Here is a 19,270-nt window from a genome sequence, read left to right as displayed (position 1 = left end):
GGTTATTGTAAACAGACTGCGTAAAATTAAGGCCCCATTGATTTAAATTAAGATCCGTTAAAAATCTATTGAGCTCCAAACTACCACCATCCCAGATAAAAAAAATATCATCAATATACCTTTTAAACAAATGACAATGTACAAAAAGGGGATGGGTATATATGACCGTCTCCTCAAAAAGCCCCACAAATAGATTCGCAAAACTGGGCGCCATCTTAGAACCCATAGCGGTACCCGTGTCTTGCGAGTAGATTTGTTTTTGAAACTCGAAGTAATTGTGTTTTAAAATGAACATCAGGCTTTCCAATACAAACTCTCTCTGGACATCAGGCATGTTAAGATCTCGTAATAAAAACTGTTTGACAGCGTTTACTCCTAATTCATGGTCAATCACCGTATACAAAGAAGAAACATCCATGGTGACCAAAAGAAAATGGTCTTCCCATGTTGTATCAACCACACTGTTAATAAATTGAGCTGTGTCTTTTAGAAAGGATTTTAAGCCTATCACATGTTTCTGGAGTAATAAATCCACATAGTGTGACAAATTCGCGGTCAGGGAATTAATCCCTGACACTATCGGACGACCTGGGGGGTTCATGACACACTTGTGGATTTTGGGTAAAAAGTAAAAAAGGGGAAGTGCGGGTTCTGTAACTAGTAGGTAATCTTTTTCTGACTTGGTAAGAACACCTTCCGTATAGCCTTTCATCACCAAAATATGCAACTCTTTCAAATAAATAGTAGTAGGATTAAAAGAAAGGGGTCTATAAAACTTAGTGTCTGATAGTAGTCTGAGTGCTTCTTTAATATAGTTGTCCCGGTCCATGATAACAATTCCCCCCCCCTTATCTGCAGACTTAATAACAATGTTTGCATTGTCCGCCAATTGTTTGATGGCCAAAGCTTCCTTCTGATTGATATTACTGGGCTTTTTCTGGTTGCCTTTAGAGAGACCCTCTAGATCAGTGTTGACCAAAGCAAAGAAGGTCTCAATAAAGCAACCCCTGGCTTGCAGGGGAAAAAAAGTAGATTTAGGGCGAACCCCAGTGCAAATGGGGGGTGGATCCAGGGTCTCAACATAAGTGGTGATGGGGTTATACTCAGAGTTGGTGGGGCCCTCTGTGTCCTTCATAGCAAAAAACCGCTTGATAGTTAACTTCCTAATAAAATTATTAAGATCCATAAATAAATTAAAATTATTGGACTTATCAGTCGGACAGAAAGATAAGCCTTTTCTAAGTACATCTAACTCAATCTCATCCAAGATATATTTAGACAAATTAAAAATGTTCACGGTAGTTACCGTTTCTGTAGTTGGTTGTGATGGTTTGTTCTCTTTTTCTTTTCGTCTCTTACCTCCTCCTCTGCACCCTCTTTTCCTCTGTCTTTTCTTTTTAGACCTAATGGTGGGGCTACATGTACCGTCTCTACTGGCTGGGATTCCAGTGTTTTCAAATTGGGAGGGGTAATGTTCACAATTTGAGGAAGCCCTAAAAAAGCTGTTGTGTTGGCTTGGATGGAGTCATCTAGATCAGGATCCTCATGTATAGTGAGGGCTGAAAGGGAGATATTAGGTCCTGTTGGGGTATAAAACTGGTGTTCTATGACTGAAGTTGAAGTACTGGGTGTGACATGGTGTACCGTAATAAGGGAGTCCTCTAGCAGCGAATTATCGCTGTTATCAAACCTCCCTGTGGGAAGATTGTTGGTCCCGCTTGGTAAAAACTCAAGGAGGTCCAACAAATCCTGTGAAACATTATTGGATACAGAACAATAGCCTACTTGTTCTGTAGATGGCAAAGCACTATCAGTAGTGGATACTAAAGTGGTACTATGTATCACCTCAGGAATTAGAGGTGCTAAATGGTTACTATGAATCACCTCGGGAATTAGAGGTACTGGATGATTAGTTGTAACACAAAGGTTGCCAAGTGACTGTGTATTGGATTTAACTAGACTATTCGCAACATTAATGGGTTGAGATCTAATTGAAGAAATGTTTATATTAGTATTACTATTTTTGTTATGAACATTATTTTTATTATTGACAGTGTTGGACTGAATAACCGGCTTAGTAACATGATTTATTGCTTTTCTTTTGTTAGGGTATTGATTACCCTGATGATTGGAAGCCTTAAAGGTCCGTGGATGTTGATATGTATTCAAATTCTGCTTATTCCGGTTGGAAAGTGATATTTTGCGCTGTCTAGTAAAATTGGGTTTGTGACTGGAAAATGCCGGTGTGTTAGGCAGGCAGGTGTCTGATTGTTGTGCAGAGGATAATTGGTTATCTGTATGTTTTAAATGGGTATGGTTATTTAACCAATAACGGATATTGTTGGACCTATAATCGTCCCTATCTCTATTTAGTTTGCCTATCTTTTTGTGCATAATGTCTACTTCAAACTTATGTACTTTCCTCTTAAAACTAGAGAGCCATGACGCATACTCTGGTAAGTGTTCATACGCTGAAAGTAACAAAATACATGAGTCTATCCTATTTGAAACGTTTTCAACTAAGATGTTACGTTTGTCTCTCAAAAGTTTCAAAATGGTGTTAGAGCAGAAATTAAGTGCATGGTCCCAAGATCCACAGAACTCGGAATCATCCTCAAACGTAGGTAGAGGGCGCAATCTCAGTCCACGTGGAATGATCTGTTCTGCCAGGTATACCTCTAAAAATGAACTGTCTAAATGATGTTGGGTTTCCTCAAGGGAAAGTTTCTCTAGTTCAAAGAAGAGAGATTTCATACGAGCCAGTTCATCAGGCGTACCTGTTAATGCATTGGATGAAAGGAGATCTTCCGTTCTCACGGGTTCTGTGGAGATCATAGAGTTGAAGAATGTAGATCTTTTGTTCAGACGGGAATCCTTTAGATCCATGATGCCAGTCACTGGAGGGAAGTGTACTCCAGAAATAGATGTGTAAGATATGGATTTTACACGAGTCGCTCCGGTAGTGGGCACAAATGCACCTATTGGTCTGTCCTCCTGGACAGCCAAGACCTACGAAGAAATAAAGACAAAAAAGACAACCGGGAGGCAGCGCCTCGTGTATTACCCTTGGCAGGTGAGGGAACCAAAAAGTATGCTGAATGTACACCCAGGACTTAAGTCAGGGTGGCCGCTCACCTTAAAGTAGAAGAATTGCGCATATCACCCCTTGATTGGGGTACCAGATAGAGTTGGATGAGCTGCCGAGCCTGATGGTCACAGGAGCGTGTCAACGCCCTGTAGAAACTGGAATACTTGTGAGAAAAAAGACCAATGGATGCAGGCGCTGCTCTATCCAGGTATACACAGGATGCAGGTAAGTGTTCTTAATCAAGCAATTTTATTGAACACAAAACAACAAAAGGATCATGACGCGTTTCGGGGTAAATTCCCCTTCCTCAGATGATCTAGGTGCTGCTACAACAAGCACCCTTTATATAATGGCAAGGTGGAGGAGGTACAGGTCAGGAAGGGGTGGGCTGAATGTGATGTCACATCCAGTCCACTTACAAAAAACTTAATTTACATGTAGAAACAGCAGAAAATAATTATTGTCTAAAACATACAGGTGTGCGTTCGATTATGATAATATAACATCAATATAAACAGTACTAAGTGATATAACATGGGTGGAATCGGCAATGTGACAAACACATGCGGGAGCTCTGACGAGGTAAACAACATAGCCATGTGGCTGAAAATAAACATAAACAATGGCATCGGTCTATTGTAAGGCGCTCCACTCGCAGCACGCACCGGCATAGCAGTGACAGGAGTATCCACGGACGCGTTGCCAAGCAGACGTCTCTGAACGGAAAACAACCAATCACAGTCCACAGGGCGCGGCTTGCAGCGGAGCGCCCAACATAGTGAGTAAACAACATAGGGAACAACACCATCTATGGAAGAAAAAGGTAAAATAAATACAAAAATAAATAAATGAAATGAAGGCAAGAGATATAAGTAATCCACAATATCCCATGTTAAAGGGTGGGAATTAAAAAAAAAAAAAAAAAAAAAAAAAAAAATTAAAAAAAAATTAAAAAAATAATAATAATAAAAAAAAAACGCCTTAGGATGTCCATATCGGGCGTTTCTAACAGCAACAACCACAAACTAAAATGTACCTTCTGAACACACATAATAAATTATTTAACACGCCAGAATAAATTAATTGATAGAAAATAATTAATAAAAAATGCGATGATCCCTATAAACAGTACATGATTACATAAAAAATGAATTGATATATATAAATACACAAAATAAATGTACATTAAAATACTAATAAAATTAAGTCTGGATCTTAATAATAAAATAGTATAAATAAGGAGTCAACGCTGTGACAGCTACTAACAAAATGTGATGATAAATACTTAGACAAAAGGCGTCCCCATCCAGTATGTCTACACAATCATATACCCATATCTAAAAGATTTAAAAAAAAATAAAAAATAAAAAAAAAAAAATATTAAAAAAAAATATTAAAAAAAAAAAAAAAATAATGATAATTAATGGAAAAATAAAGCTATTAAGATGTTATAACCGCTGAATGTTGCAATATCACAAGGCAGTCTCCACCAACTCATTCAAACCAGACGGTACAAGGGTACGGAGTTTAAAGATCCAGAAATTCTCTCTCCTTCTCAATAAGCTGAATCTCTGGGAATTATCAAGTGCAATATTTTCTATAGCCTGAAGTTTCATGCAACTGAAATCAGACTGATGGTGGGTCAGCAGATGCCGAGATACACTATGCAAGGTGAACCCTAAATTTGCATTGCTACGATGTTTGTTGATCCTCTCCCTGAGGCATTGGGTAGTACGACCCACGTACTGTAGGCCACATGGACACACAAGGAGATAAACAACAAACCGTGTGGAGCAATTAATGAAACGCGTCATGATCCTTTTGTTGTTTTGTGTTCAATAAAATTGCTTGATTAAGAACACTTACCTGCATCCTGTGTATACCTGGATAGAGCAGCGCCTGGATCCATTGGTCTTTTTTCTCACAAGTATTCCAGACACAAGCAGAAGCAGCAGAAGCAGCAGCAGCACCACCTTTTGTTTTTTGGCTGCAGCAGCAGCAAGGCCCACAGGGCTGGCTAGCTGGCTAGCCAGCAAGCAGGTAGCAATGAAAGTAGGAATCTTTCTTTTTAACCCTGTAAGGGGGTGGTGCACTGTACCCGAAGATACTGCCATATCGGGTCAATGCATAGGGCGACGGAAGCAAGCTTCGAAATCGGCCCCCGTTCTCAAAAATCCATTTAATATATGGTCCCCAGATAGGGGACGTATCAGATATAAAACTGATAAGAACAGATACTACACTTGATCTTAGCCAAAAGGCCGAGAAGCGATAACCGTGAAAGGGGCGGGCCCAACAAGGTGCCCTTCATGGGCACTATCACTGCTTGCTGTCAGGGAGGCTGCCAGACAATTTTCCATGCACACTCTGGGCTGGGGGGCAGTCAACCACCAGTACACACAGCAGAACCTAAACCCATACCATTATTGCTAAGCAGCAAGACAGGGGCCCATTGCACTCCCACGGGGCCTTTTTAAATGCAATCCATAACCCGGATTTGCCAGGAACCCTTCTTACTCCTCCTACTTGCATGTGACACTGGGCTTAGGATCTGCATAGGAAACACACACACAAGCACACACCTACCTTTGTTGCCTGCAGATGCCTCCTTGGCTGTCCCCAAACAGTATCAAACCAACACCCACGGGAAGCTGTAAGCATAGAGGACATGCCTGCACCCCATTGGACTTACCTGTGTGGGTTAAACCCGGGTTATTTGACAACCTATGGCGGTGATGGTTCTGCTCAGGCAGAGCAGTGCTGATGCTCCTCATAAAGCTGTCGCTGCTGTGAAGGTTCTAGGTGACATCACAAATCCCTATGGTTACATACACAACAAAGCTGGGTTGTTGTTGTTTACACTCTGCAAGGCCTGTGGAAGTGAGTGACATCATAGCACTGTAGTTCTGAGGGTTCTAGATGGATGCAACAATCTCCTGTTGCTTCTATGAAGGCCATAATAGACGACATCACCAAACAGCTCCATAGTCACATACACAGCAAAGGAGAGATGTTGTTTACACCTAGTGATGTCAGTGGTATTGAGTGACATCACAGCACAGTGCTAAGGCTCCTGGGCCTGGACACAGCAGCGGCTGCAATATCTCAACGGAGAATACGTTTATATATATGTGTGTGTGTGCGCGTATATATATATATATATATATATATATATATATATATATATATATATATATATATTCTCCGCCGAAATCACTTTTAAACCCATTTCCACCTTTTTTTCCCTTCTCTTCCTCTTACTTTTTTTTCACGTTTTTTTACGTTTTTCTCCTTTTCGCCTCTTTTCTGGGCGTATTATTCTTCTTTTTCTTCTTTTTTTTCGTCTAATGCATACCCCATCAGTGCAGCAATGCTTATTCAATACCGCCAGCAGATGGAGACACTGGGGGATAATTTTCTAAGGATTTATACTGATTTTTCCTGTCTGAATTTGTCGCACAGAAAGTTGCAGGCCAAATATGTGTGACATTTCTGCGACTTTAGCTTCTAGAGCATTTTTACAACATTATACATAGGTGCTGAATACATAAAAAGCGACTGTTCAGCGACAGACAAGTCGCATCGGCTGAAAGTAGGCCAGAATGTCAGTCCATGTTGGAGCAGGTTTAGATACAGTCTAAAGTATAGATCTCAAAGTCTGTGCACAGAATTTAGCAAGGGCCTCGCACCTTCTGATGCATCAGGTAGGTGCACAATAGCATAGCCTAACCCTCTGTACTTTGGTCTATATTGATGCGGGACATAGACAGCCAGCTGATGACCAATCCATTAGTGCAATGGATGGCTGGAAGCATTTGTCTTTGCCTTTGCAATACCACAGAAGCAATGCATGGTCAATGTACAGCAATGACACACCTGTGTGAACAGCCAGGAGACCCCCCCCCCCCCCATGTTATGTTACATAGTTACATAGTTAGTACGGTCGAAAAAAGACATATGTCCATCAAGTTCAACCAGGGAATTAAGGGGTAGGGGTGTGGCGCGATATTGGGGAAGGGATGAGATTTTATATTTCTTCATAAGCATTAATCTTATTTTGTCAATTAGGAACATTCAGCACCCACCCGCTATCAAGGCAGCTGCCTATCATGTCATGCCCTACCTGCACAGGTGTGCTGGCTACTCAAATGATCCAATTAAGGAGGCCATTTAGTCAGCAGCAGCAGAAGTCCTGTGCCTGGACGCTCCAACAGCGGCCAGACACAAGCAGAAGCAGAAGCAGCAGAAGCAGCAGCAGCACCACCTTTTGTTTTTTGGCTGCAGCAGCAGCAAGGCCCACAGGGCTGGCTAGCTGGCTAGCCAGCAAGCAGGTAGCAATGAAAGTAGGAATCTTTCTTTTTAACCCTGTAAGGGGGTGGTGCACTGTACCCGAAGATACTGCCATATCGGGTCAATGCATAGGGCGACGGAAGCAAGCTTCGAAATCGGACCCCGTTCTCAAAAATCCATTTAATATATGGTCCCCAGATAGGGGACGTATCAGATATTAAACTGATAAGAACAGATACTACACTTGATCTTAGCCAAAAGGCCGAGAAGCGATAACCGTGAAAGGGGCGGGCCCAACAAGGTGCCCTTCATGGGCACTATCACTGCTTGCTGTCAGGGAGGCTGCCAGACAATTTTCCATGCACACTCTGGGCTGGGGGGCAGTCAACCACCAGTACACACAGCAGAACCTAAACCCATACCATTATTGCTAAGCAGCAAGACAGGGGCCCATTGCACTCCCACGGGGCCTTTTTAAATGCAATCCATAACCCGGATTTGCCAGGAACCCTTCTTACTCCTCCTACTTGCATGTGACACTGGGCTTAGGATCTGCATAGGAAACACACACACAAGCACACACCTACCTTTGTTGCCTGCAGATGCCTCCTTGGCTGTCCCCAAACGGTATCAAACCAACACCCACGGGAAGCTGTAAGCATAGAGGACATGCCTGCACCCCATTGGACTTACCTGTGTGGGTTAAACCCGGGTTATTTGACAACCTATGGCGGTGATGGTTCTGCTCAGGCAGAGCAGTGCTGATGCTCCTCATAAAGCTGTCGCTGCTGTGAAGGTTCTAGGTGACATCACAAATCCCTATGGTTACATACACAACAAAGCTGGGTTGTTGTTGTTTACACTCTGCAAGGCCTGTGGAAGTGAGTGACATCATAGCACTGTAGTTCTGAGGGTTCTAGATGGATGCAACAATCTCCTGTTGCTTCTATGAAGGCCATAATAGACGACATCACCAAACAGCTCCATAGTCACATACACAGCAAAGGAGAGATGTTGTTTACACCTAGTGATGTCAGTGGTATTGAGTGACATCACAGCACAGTGCTAAGGCTCCTGGGCCTGGACACAGCAGCGGCTGCAATATCTCAACGGAGAATACGTTTATATATATGTGTGTGTGTGCGCGTATATATATATATATATATATATATATATATATATATATTTCTCCGCCGAAATCACTTTTAAACCCATTTCCACCTTTTTTTCCCTTCTCTTCCTCTTACTTTTTTTTCACGTTTTTTTACGTTTTTCTCCTTTTCGCCTCTTTTCTGGGCGTATTATTCTTCTTTTTCTTCTTTTTTTTCGTCTAATGCATACCCCATCAGTGCAGCAATGCTTATTCAATACCGCCAGCAGATGGAGACACTGGGGGATAATTTTCTAAGGATTTATACTGATTTTTCCTGTCTGAATTTGTCGCACAGAAAGTTGCAGGCCAAATATGTGTGACATTTCTGCGACTTTAGCTTCTAGAGCATTTTTACAACATTATACATAGGTGCTGAATACATAAAAAGCGACTGTTCAGCGACAGACAAGTCGCATCGGCTGAAAGTAGGCCAGAATGTCAGTCCATGTTGGAGCAGGTTTAGATACAGTCTAAAGTATAGATCTCAAAGTCTGTGCACAGAATTTAGCAAGGGCCTCGCACCTTCTGGTGCACAATAGCATAGCCTAACCCTCTGTACTTTGGTCTATATTGATGCGGGACATAGACAGCCAGCTGATGACCAATCCATTAGTGCAATGGATGGCTGGAAGCATTTGTCTTTGCCTTTGCAATACCACAGAAGCAATGCATGGTCAATGTACAGCAATGACACACCTGTGTGAACAGCCAGGAGACCCCCCCCCCCCCCCCATGTTATGTTACATAGTTACATAGTTAGTACGGTCGAAAAAAGACATATGTCCATCAAGTTCAACCAGGGAATTAAGGGGTAGGGGTGTGGCGCGATATTGGGGAAGGGATGAGATTTTATATTTCTTCATAAGCATTAATCTTATTTTGTCAATTAGGAACATTCAGCACCCACCCGCTATCAAGGCAGCTGCCTATCATGTCATGCCCTACCTGCACAGGTGTGCTGGCTACTCAAATGATCCAATTAAGGAGGCCATTTAGTCAGCAGCAGCAGAAGTCCTGTGCCTGGACGCTCCAACAGCGGCCAGACACAAGCAGAAGCAGCAGAAGCAGCAGCAGCACCACCTTTTGTTTTTTGGCTGCAGCAGCAGCAAGGCCCACAGGGCTGGCTAGCTGGCTAGCCAGCAAGCAGGTAGCAATGAAAGTAGGAATCTTTCTTTTTAACCCTGTAAGGGGGTGGTGCACTGTACCCGAAGATACTGCCATATCGGGTCAATGCATAGGGCGACGGAAGCAAGCTTCGAAATCGGCCCCCGTTCTCAAAAATCCATTTAATATATGGTCCCCAGATAGGGGACGTATCAGATATTAAACTGATAAGAACAGATACTACACTTGATCTTAGCCAAAAGGCCGAGAAGCGATAACCGTGAAAGGGGCGGGCCCAACAAGGTGCCCTTCATGGGCACTATCACTGCTTGCTGTCAGGGAGGCTGCCAGACAATTTTCCATGCACACTCTGGGCTGGGGGGCAGTCAACCACCAGTACACACAGCAGAACCTAAACCCATACCATTATTGCTAAGCAGCAAGACAGGGGCCCATTGCACTCCCACGGGGCCTTTTTAAATGCAATCCATAACCCGGATTTGCCAGGAACCCTTCTTACTCCTCCTACTTGCATGTGACACTGGGCTTAGGATCTGCATAGGAAACACACACACAAGCACACACCTACCTTTGTTGCCTGCAGATGCCTCCTTGGCTGTCCCCAAACGGTATCAAACCAACACCCACGGGAAGCTGTAAGCATAGAGGACATGCCTGCACCCCATTGGACTTACCTGTGTGGGTTAAACCCGGGTTATTTGACAACCTATGGCGGTGATGGTTCTGCTCAGGCAGAGCAGTGCTGATGCTCCTCATAAAGCTGTCGCTGCTGTGAAGGTTCTAGGTGACATCACAAATCCCTATGTTTACATACACAACAAAGCTGGGTTGTTGTTGTTTACACTCTGCAAGGCCTGTGGAAGTGAGTGACATCATAGCACTGTAGTTCTGAGGGTTCTAGATGGATGCAACAATCTCCTGTTGCTTCTATGAAGGCCATAATAGACGACATCACCAAACAGCTCCATAGTCACATACACAGCAAAGGAGAGATGTTGTTTACACCTAGTGATGTCAGTGGTATTGAGTGACATCACAGCACAGTGCTAAGGCTCCTGGGCCTGGACACAGCAGCGGCTGCAATATCTCAACGGAGAATACGTTTATATATATGTGTGTGTGTGCGCGTATAAATATATATATATATATATATATATATATATATATATATATATATATATATATTTCTCCGCCGAAATCACTTTTAAACCCATTTCCACCTTTTTTTCCCTTCTCTTCCTCTTACTTTTTTTTCACGTTTTTTTACGTTTTTCTCCTTTTCGCCTCTTTTCTGGGCGTATTATTCTTCTTTTTCTTCTTTTTTTTCGTCTAATGCATACCCCATCAGTGCAGCAATGCTTATTCAATACCGCCAGCAGATGGAGACACTGGGGGATAATTTTCTAAGGATTTATACTGATTTTTCCTGTCTGAATTTGTCGCACAGAAAGTTGCAGGCCAAATATGTGTGACATTTCTGCGACTTTAGCTTCTAGAGCATTTTTACAACATTATACATAGGTGCTGAATACATAAAAAGCGACTGTTCAGCGACAGACAAGTCGCATCGGCTGAAAGTAGGCCAGAATGTCAGTCCATGTTGGAGCAGGTTTAGATACAGTCTAAAGTATAGATCTCAAAGTCTGTGCACAGAATTTAGCAAGGGCCTCGCACCTTCTGATGCATCAGGTAGGTGCACAATAGCATAGCCTAACCCTCTGTACTTTGGTCTATATTGATGCGGGACATAGACAGCCAGCTGATGACCAATCCATTAGTGCAATGGATGGCTGGAAGCATTTGTCTTTGCCTTTGCAATACCACAGAAGCAATGCATGGTCAATGTACAGCAATGACACACCTGTGTGAACAGCCAGGAGACCCCCCCCCATGTTATGTTACATAGTTACATAGTTAGTACGGTCGAAAAAAGACATATGTCCATCAAGTTCAACCAGGAAATTAAGGGGTAGGGGTGTGGCGCGATATTGGGGAAGGGATGAGATTTTATATTTCTTCATAAGCATTAATCTTATTTTGTCAATTAGGAACATTCAGCACCCACCCGCTATCAAGGCAGCTGCCTATCATGTCATGCCCTACCTGCACAGGTGTGCTGGCTACTCAAATGATCCAATTAAGGAGGCCATTTAGTCAGCAGCAGCAGAAGTCCTGTGCCTGGACGCTCCAACAGCGGCCAGACACAAGCAGAAGCAGAAGCAGCAGAAGCAGCAGCAGCACCACCTTTTGTTTTTTGGCTGCAGCAGCAGCAAGGCCCACAGGGCTGGCTAGCTGGCTAGCCAGCAAGCAGGTAGCAATGAAAGTAGGAATCTTTCTTTTTAACCCTGTAAGGGGGTGGTGCACTGTACCCGAAGATACTGCCATATCGGGTCAATGCATAGGGCGACGGAAGCAAGCTTCGAAATCGGCCCCCGTTCTCAAAAATCCATTTAATATATGGTCCCCAGATAGGGGACGTATCAGATATTAAACTGATAAGAACAGATACTACACTTGATCTTAGCCAAAAGGCCGAGAAGCGATAACCGTGAAAGGGGCGGGCCCAACAAGGTGCCCTTCATGGGCACTATCACTGCTTGCTGTCAGGGAGGCTGCCAGACAATTTTCCATGCACACTCTGGGCTGGGGGGCAGTCAACCACCAGTACACACAGCAGAACCTAAACCCATACCATTATTGCTAAGCAGCAAGACAGGGGCCCATTGCACTCCCACGGGGCCTTTTTAAATGCAATCCATAACCCGGATTTGCCAGGAACCCTTCTTACTCCTCCTACTTGCATGTGACACTGGGCTTAGGATCTGCATAGGAAACACACACAAGCACACACCTACCTTTGTTGCCTGCAGATGCCTCCTTGGCTGTCCCCAAACGGTATCAAACCAACACCCACGGGAAGCTGTAAGCATAGAGGACATGCCTGCACCCCATTGGACTTACCTGTGTGGGTTAAACCCGGGTTATTTGACAACCTATGGCGGTGATGGTTCTGCTCAGGCAGAGCAGTGCTGATGCTCCTCATAAAGCTGTCGCTGCTGTGAAGGTTCTAGGTGACATCACAAATCCCTATGGTTACATACACAACAAAGCTGGGTTGTTGTTGTTTACACTCTGCAAGGCCTGTGGAAGTGAGTGACATCATAGCACTGTAGTTCTGAGGGTTCTAGATGGATGCAACAATCTCCTGTTGCTTCTATGAAGGCCATAATAGACGACATCACCAAACAGCTCCATAGTCACATACACAGCAAAGGAGAGATGTTGTTTACACCTAGTGATGTCAGTGGTATTGAGTGACATCACAGCACAGTGCTAAGGCTCCTGGGCCTGGACACAGCAGCGGCTGCAATATCTCAACGGAGAATACGTTTATATATATGTGTGTGTGTGCGCGTATATATAAATATATATATATATATATATATATATATATATATATTTCTCCGCCGAAATCACTTTTAAACCCATTTCCACCTTTTTTTCCCTTCTCTTCCTCTTACTTTTTTTTCACGTTTTTTTACGTTTTTCTCCTTTTCGCCTCTTTTCTGGGCGTATTATTCTTCTTTTTCTTCTTTTTTTTCGTCTAATGCATACCCCATCAGTGCAGCAATGCTTATTCAATACCGCCAGCAGATGGAGACACTGGGGGATAATTTTCGAAGGATTTATACTGATTTTTCCTGTCTGAATTTGTCGCACAGAAAGTTGCAGGCCAAATATGTGTGACATTTCTGCGACTTTAGCTTCTAGAGCATTTTTACAACATTATACATAGGTGCTGAATACATAAAAAGCGACTGTTCAGCGACAGACAAGTCGCATCGGCTGAAAGTAGGCCAGAATGTCAGTCCATGTTGGAGCAGGTTTAGATACAGTCTAAAGTATAGATCTCAAAGTCTGTGCACAGAATTTAGCAAGGGCCTCGCACCTTCTGATGCATCAGGTAGGTGCACAATAGCATAGCCTAACCCTCTGTACTTTGGTCTATATTGATGCGGGACATAGACAGCCAGCTGATGACCAATCCATTAGTGCAATGGATGGCTGGAAGCATTTGTCTTTGCCTTTGCAATACCACAGAAGCAATGCATGGTCAATGTACAGCAATGACACACCTGTGTGAACAGCCAGGAGACCCCCCCCCCCCCCATGTTATGTTACATAGTTACATAGTTAGTACGGTCGAAAAAAGACATATGTCCATCAAGTTCAACCAGGGAATTAAGGGGTAGGGGTGTGGCGCGATATTGGGGAAGGGATGAGATTTTATATTTCTTCATAAGCATTAATCTTATTTTGTCAATTAGGAACATTCAGCACCCACCCGCTATCAAGGCAGCTGCCTATCATGTCATGCCCTACCTGCACAGGTGTGCTGGCTACTCAAATGATCCAATTAAGGAGGCCATTTAGTCAGCAGCAGCAGAAGTCCTGTGCCTGGACGCTCCAACAGCGGCCAGACACAAGCAGAAGCAGAAGCAGCAGCAGCACCACCTTTTGTTTTTTGGCTGCAGCAGCAGCAAGGCCCACAGGGCTGGCTAGCTGGCTAGCCAGCAAGCAGGTAGCAATGAAAGTAGGAATCTTTCTTTTTAACCCTGTAAGGGGGTGGTGCACTGTACCCGAAGATACTGCCATATCGGGTCAATGCATAGGGCGACGGAAGCAAGCTTCGAAATCGGCCCCCGTTCTCAAAAATCCATTTAATATATGGTCCCCAGATAGGGGACGTATCAGATATTAAACTGATAAGAACAGATACTACACTTGATCTTAGCCAAAAGGCCGAGAAGCGATAACCGTGAAAGGGGCGGGCCCAACAAGGTGCCCTTCATGGGCACTATCACTGCTTGCTGTCAGGGAGGCTGCCAGACAATTTTCCATGCACACTCTGGGCTGGGGGGCAGTCAACCACCAGTACACACAGCAGAACCTAAACCCATACCATTATTGCTAAGCAGCAAGACAGGGGCCCATTGCACTCCCACGGGGCCTTTTTAAATGCAATCCATAACCCGGATTTGCCAGGAACCCTTCTTACTCCTCCTACTTGCATGTGACACTGGGCTTAGGATCTGCATAGGAAACACACACACAAGCACACACCTACCTTTGTTGCCTGCAGATGCCTCCTTGGCTGTCCCCAAACGGTATCAAACCAACACCCACGGGAAGCTGTAAGCATAGAGGACATGCCTGCACCCCATTGGACTTACCTGTGTGGGTTAAACCCGGGTTATTTGACAACCTATGGCGGTGATGGTTCTGCTCAGGCAGAGCAGTGCTGATGCTCCTCATAAAGCTGTCGCTGCTGTGAAGGTTCTAGGTGACATCACAAATCCCTATGGTTACATACACAACAAAGCTGGGTTGTTGTTGTTTACAGTCTGCAAGGCCTGTGGAAGTGAGTGACATCATAGCACTGTAGTTCTGAGGGTTCTAGATGGATGCAACAATCTCCTGTTGCTTCTATGAAGGCCATAATAGACGACATCACCAAACAGCTCCATAGTCACATACACAGCAAAGGAGAGATGTTGTTTACACCTAGTGATGTCAGTGGTATTGAGTGACATCACAGCACAGTGCTAAGGCTCCTGGGCCTGGACACAGCAGCGGCTGCAATATCTCAACGGAGAATACGTTTATATATATGTGTGTGTGTGCGCGTATATATATATATATATATATATATATATATATATATATATATATTTCTCCGCCGAAATCACTTTTAAACCCATTTCCACCTTTTTTTCCCTTCTCTTCCTCTTACTTTTTTTTCACGTTTTTTTACGTTTTTCTCCTTTTCGCCTCTTTTCTGGGCGTATTATTCTTCTTTTTCTTCTTTTTTTTCGTCTAATGCATACCCCATCAGTGCAGCAATGCTTATTCAATACCGCCAGCAGATGGAGACACTGGGGGATAATTTTCTAAGGATTTATACTGATTTTTCCTGTCTGAATTTGTCGCACAGAAAGTTGCAGGCCAAATATGTGTGACATTTCTGCGACTTTAGCTTCTAGAGCATTTTTACAACATTATACATAGGTGCTGAATACATAAAAAGCGACTGTTCAGCGACAGACAAGTCGCATCGGCTGAAAGTAGGCCAGAATGTCAGTCCATGTTGGAGCAGGTTTAGATACAGTCTAAAGTATAGATCTCAAAGTCTGTGCACAGAATTTAGCAAGGGCCTCGCACCTTCTGATGCATCAGGTAGGTGCACAATAGCATAGCCTAACCCTCTGTACTTTGGTCTATATTGATGCGGGACATAGACAGCCAGCTGATGACCAATCCATTAGTGCAATGGATGGCTGGAAGCATTTGTCTTTGCCTTTGCAATACCACAGAAGCAATGCATGGTCAATGTACAGCAATGACACACCTGTGTGAACAGCCAGGAGACCCCCCCCCCCCCCCCATGTTATGTTACATAGTTACATAGTTAGTACGGTCGAAAAAAGACATATGTCCATCAAGTTCAACCAGGGAATTAAGGGGTAGGGGTGTGGCGCGATATTGGGGAAGGGATGAGATTTTATATTTCTTCATAAGCATTAATCTTATTTTGTCAATTAGGAACATTCAGCACCCACCCGCTATCAAGGCAGCTGCCTATCATGTCATGCCCTACCTGCACAGGTGTGCTGGCTACTCAAATGATCCAATTAAGGAGGCCATTTAGTCAGCAGCAGCAGAAGTCCTGTGCCTGGACGCTCCAACAGCGGCCAGACACAAGCAGAAGCAGAAGCAGCAGAAGCAGCAGAAGCAGCAGCAGCACCACCTTTTGTTTTTTGGCTGCAGCAGCAGCAAGGCCCACAGGGCTGGCTAGCTGGCTAGCCAGCAAGCAGGTAGCAATGAAAGTAGGAATCTTTCTTTTTAACCCTGTAAGGGGGTGGTGCACTGTACCCGAAGATACTGCCATATCGGGTCAATGCATAGGGCGACGGAAGCAAGCTTCGAAATCGGCCCCCGTTCTCAAAAATCCATTTAATATATGGTCCCCAGATAGGGGACGTATCAGATATTAAACTGATAAGAACAGATACTACACTTGATCTTAGCCAAAAGGCCGAGAAGCGATAACCGTGAAAGGGGCGGGCCCAACAAGGTGCCCTTCATGGGCACTATCACTGCTTGCTGTCAGGGAGGCTGCCAGACAATTTTCCATGCACACTCTGGGCTGGGGGGCAGTCAACCACCAGTACACACAGCAGAACCTAAACCCATACCATTATTGCTAAGCAGCAAGACAGGGGCCCATTGCACTCCCACGGGGCCTTTTTAAATGCAATCCATAACCCGGATTTGCCAGGAACCCTTCTTACTCCTCCTACTTGCATGTGACACTGGGCTTAGGATCTGCATAGGAAACACACACACAAGCACACACCTACCTTTGTTGCCTGCAGATGCCTCCTTGGCTGTCCCCAAACGGTATCAAACCAACACCCACGGGAAGCTGTAAGCATAGAGGACATGCCTGCACCCCATTGGACTTACCTGTGTGGGTTAAACCCGGGTTATTTGACAACCTATGGCGGTGATGGTTCTGCTCAGGCAGAGCAGTGCTGATGCTCCTCATAAAGCTGTCGCTGCTGTGAAGGTTCTAGGTGACATCACAAATCCCTATGGTTACATACACAACAAAGCTGGGTTGTTGTTGTTTACACTCTGCAAGGCCTGTGGAAGTGAGTGACATCATAGCACTGTAGTTCTGAGGGTTCTAGATGGATGCAACAATCTCCTGTTGCTTCTATGAAGGCCATAATAGACGACATCACCAAACAGCTCCATAGTCACATACACAGCAAAGGAGAGATGTTGTTTACACCTAGTGATGTCAGTGGTATTGAGTGACATCACAGCACAGTGCTAAGGCTCCTGGGCCTGGACACAGCAGCGGCTGCAATATCTCAACGGAGAATACGTTTATATATATGTGTGTGTGTGCGCGTATATATATATATATATATATATATATATATATATATATATTTCTCCGCCGAAATCACTTTTAAACCCATTTCCACCTTTTTTTCCCTTCTCTTCCTCTTACTTTTTTTTCACATTTTTTTACGTTTTTCTCCTTTTCGCCTCTTTTCTGGGCGTATTATTCTTCTTTTTCTTCTTTTTTTTCGTCTAATGCATACCCCATCAGTGCAGCAATGCTTATTCAATACCGCCAGCAGATGGAGACACTGGGGGATAATTTTCTAAGGATTTATACTGATTTTTCCTGTCTGAATTTGTCGCACAGAAAGTTGCAGGCCAAATATGTGTGACATTTCTGCGACTTTAGCTTCTAGAGCATTTTTACAACATTATACATAGGTGCTGAATACATAAAAAGCGACTGTTCAGCGCCAGACAAGTCGCATCGGCTGAAAGTAGGCCAGAATGTCAGTCCATGTTGGAGCAGGTTTAGATACAGTCTAAAGTATAGATCTCAAAGTCTGTGCACAGAATTTAGCAAGGGCCTCGCACCTTCTGATGCATCAGGTAGGTGCACAATAGCATAGCCTAACCCTCTGTACTTTGGTCTATATTGATGCGGGACATAGACAGCCAGCTGATGACCAATCCATTAGTGCAATGGATGGCTGGAAGCATTTGTCTTTGCCTTTGCAATACCACAGAAGCAATGCATGGTCAATGTACAGCAATGACACACCTGTGTGAACAGCCAGGAGACCCCCCCCCCCATGTTATGTTACATAGTTACATAGTTAGTACGGTCGAAAAAAGACATATGTCCATCAAGTTCAACCAGGGAATTAAGGGGTAGGGGTGTGGCGCGATATTGGGGAAGGGATGAGATTTTATATTTCTTCATAAGCATTAATCTTATTTTGTCAATTAGGAACATTCAGCACCCACCCGCTATCAAGGCAGCTGCCTATCATGTCATGCCCTACCTGCACAGGTGTGCTGGCTACTCAAATGATCCAATTAAGGAGGCCATTTAGTCAGCAGCAGCAGAAGTCCTGTGCCTGGACGCTCCAACAGCGGCCAGACACAAGCAGAAGCAGAAGCAGCAGAAGCAGCAGCAGCACCACCTTTTGTTTTTTGGCTGCAGCAGCAGCAAGGCCCACAGGGCTGGCTAGCTGGCTAGCCAGCAAGCAGGTAGCAATGAAAGTAGGAATCTTTCTTTTTAACCCTGTAAGGGGGTGGTGCACTGTACCCGAAGATACTGCCATATCGGGTCAATGCATAGGGCGACGGAAGCAAGCTTCGAAATCGGCCCCCGTTCTCAAAAATCCATTTAATATATGGTCCCCAGATAGGGGACGTATCAGATATTAAACTGATAAGAACAGATACTACACTTGATCTTAGCCAAAAGGCCGAGAAGCGATAACCGTGAAAGGGGCGGGCCCAACAAGGTGCCCTTCATGGGCACTATCACTGCTTGCTGTCAGGGAGGCTGCCAGACAATTTTCCATGCACACTCTGGGCTGGGGGGCAGTCAACCACCAGTACACACAGCAGAACCTAAACCCATACCATTATTGCTAAGCAGCAAGACAGGGGCCCATTGCACTCCCACGGGGCCTTTTTAAATGCAATCCATAACCCGGATTTGCCAG

At 44.2% G+C, this 19,270-nt stretch overlaps 7 non-coding genes across 7 annotated transcripts; all 7 read right to left on the bottom strand.

Moving 5' to 3' along the window:
* Nucleotides 1–5,170: 5,170 nt before the first annotated feature.
* LOC130349251 (U2 spliceosomal RNA) lies at nucleotides 5,171–5,361 on the bottom strand. The gene has a single exon (XR_008886642.1). It is a non-coding gene; the product is annotated as a U2 spliceosomal RNA (small nuclear RNA).
* A 2,100-nt stretch (nucleotides 5,362–7,461) lies between these two features.
* LOC130349253 (U2 spliceosomal RNA) lies at nucleotides 7,462–7,652 on the bottom strand. The gene has a single exon (XR_008886644.1). It is a non-coding gene; the product is annotated as a U2 spliceosomal RNA (small nuclear RNA).
* A 2,068-nt stretch (nucleotides 7,653–9,720) lies between these two features.
* LOC130349087 (U2 spliceosomal RNA) lies at nucleotides 9,721–9,911 on the bottom strand. The gene has a single exon (XR_008886494.1). It is a non-coding gene; the product is annotated as a U2 spliceosomal RNA (small nuclear RNA).
* Nucleotides 9,912–12,009: 2,098 nt separating this feature from the next.
* On the bottom strand, nucleotides 12,010–12,200 carry LOC130349086 (U2 spliceosomal RNA). Its single transcript, XR_008886493.1, has one exon. It is a non-coding gene; the product is annotated as a U2 spliceosomal RNA (small nuclear RNA).
* Nucleotides 12,201–14,280: 2,080 nt separating this feature from the next.
* LOC130349084 (U2 spliceosomal RNA) lies at nucleotides 14,281–14,471 on the bottom strand. The gene has a single exon (XR_008886491.1). It is a non-coding gene; the product is annotated as a U2 spliceosomal RNA (small nuclear RNA).
* Nucleotides 14,472–16,573: 2,102 nt separating this feature from the next.
* Nucleotides 16,574–16,764, bottom strand: LOC130349083 (U2 spliceosomal RNA). Its single transcript, XR_008886490.1, has one exon. It is a non-coding gene; the product is annotated as a U2 spliceosomal RNA (small nuclear RNA).
* A 2,084-nt stretch (nucleotides 16,765–18,848) lies between these two features.
* Nucleotides 18,849–19,039, bottom strand: LOC130349081 (U2 spliceosomal RNA). Its single transcript, XR_008886489.1, has one exon. It is a non-coding gene; the product is annotated as a U2 spliceosomal RNA (small nuclear RNA).
* Nucleotides 19,040–19,270: the final 231 nt, after the last annotated feature.

This window comes from Hyla sarda, unplaced genomic scaffold (genome assembly GCF_029499605.1).
Source record: "Hyla sarda isolate aHylSar1 unplaced genomic scaffold, aHylSar1.hap1 scaffold_91, whole genome shotgun sequence".
NCBI classification, from domain to species: domain Eukaryota; kingdom Metazoa; phylum Chordata; class Amphibia; order Anura; family Hylidae; genus Hyla; species Hyla sarda.
This window is presented reverse-complemented; position numbering and strand designations above follow the sequence as displayed.